Genomic DNA, 1,287 nt, shown 5'->3' with positions numbered 1-1,287 from the left:
ACAATATTACTGTTTTACTGTACTTTTGATCAAATAAATGCAGCTGTTGTGAGCAGTAGAGACTTCGTCTTACTGACTCCAAACTTTTGAACGGTAGTCTAACTTGTCTAAAAAACCAAGTATGAATGGATTCTGTAGCTGAGAAGAAAAATCAAAACAATGCTGCCTTGAAAATGTGTTCTGTTGCTTTGCTGACATTTTCAATATCATCCAAAAACAGCACAACAAATAACTGCAGCTCAATATCAAACAGGATTTCAATTCATGCAGCATATTTGCGTACGGAAGGACATGTATATACAAAAACGACATATTTTTGAAGCATTTTATTACATTATTCTAATAAATAATGTAATAAAAGGGACAACTCGTGGCACAAAAGGTGTGTCATCTCTCCTCATAAAACAGACTGAGAGCAGATCTGAATATGAGAGAATTCAATCGCTGTCACTCACACAAACTGATGAACACAGAAAAGATGAGAAGTAAAAGAGAGAGCAGAAGCACCTCAAGCTCACGGAGAGCGTTGTCACACTCCTTCTGTCCCGGAGCCTGCTGGGTACACATGCTGATCAGCTGATTAATGCTGTCTGTCACAGCGCTATCGAGAGAGAGAGAGACATTAGAGTTTGCTAGGAAGGGAAGGAATAGCACGAGAGATCTGTGAGGAACAATCCACCCACGTATGTTACCACACACTCTCTCTCACTCTCTCTCTGATGCTCTGTGAGGGAGTGATGGGAGTTTTTGGATGGCAAGCGCTGTAAAGCCATTAGCTGCTGTTGTTTTATCGCTTCTTGCTCTTTCCCTCACAAACACATCAGAGAGCAGCAGCGATACAAACAGGTTTGCTTTATAGATGCCTATTACATAATTGTGCTCATTCCAACCCAAATGTGTAGAAAAGCGAGCATGCCACTTATGTAATGTATGTCAATAGAGGAGCTGTGTGCGCGTTTCTTTCTTACGATCACAGGCACTGTTTGGCTAGCATGCCATCACACAGCACAACATCGGACTCGATCCTCCAAAGAAAGAGTGCAGGGCTCTGTTCCAAATCACAGCGAGCTGCATTTTAGATGCTTTCAAATAGTAGTTGGATAACTATAACGGCCTGCTTTTGGCCAAATTCTAAAGATGTGCTCACATTTACCATTGCTTTGCCAAATTTTGTGTGCGATTCAAATAGGTCACATGGGTTCCTGTATGTTACCAAAAAAACGGCTTGGTTTGAAAGTGCCTTCTGTGTGAGCTGCGCTTTATACATCTCTGATGGAGAGATGATGG

This window comes from Sinocyclocheilus grahami, unplaced genomic scaffold (genome assembly GCF_001515645.1).
Source record: "Sinocyclocheilus grahami isolate Dianchi unplaced genomic scaffold, SAMN03320097.WGS_v1.1 scaffold9455.1, whole genome shotgun sequence".
NCBI lineage: Eukaryota > Metazoa > Chordata > Actinopteri > Cypriniformes > Cyprinidae > Sinocyclocheilus > Sinocyclocheilus grahami.
This window is presented reverse-complemented; position numbering follows the sequence as displayed.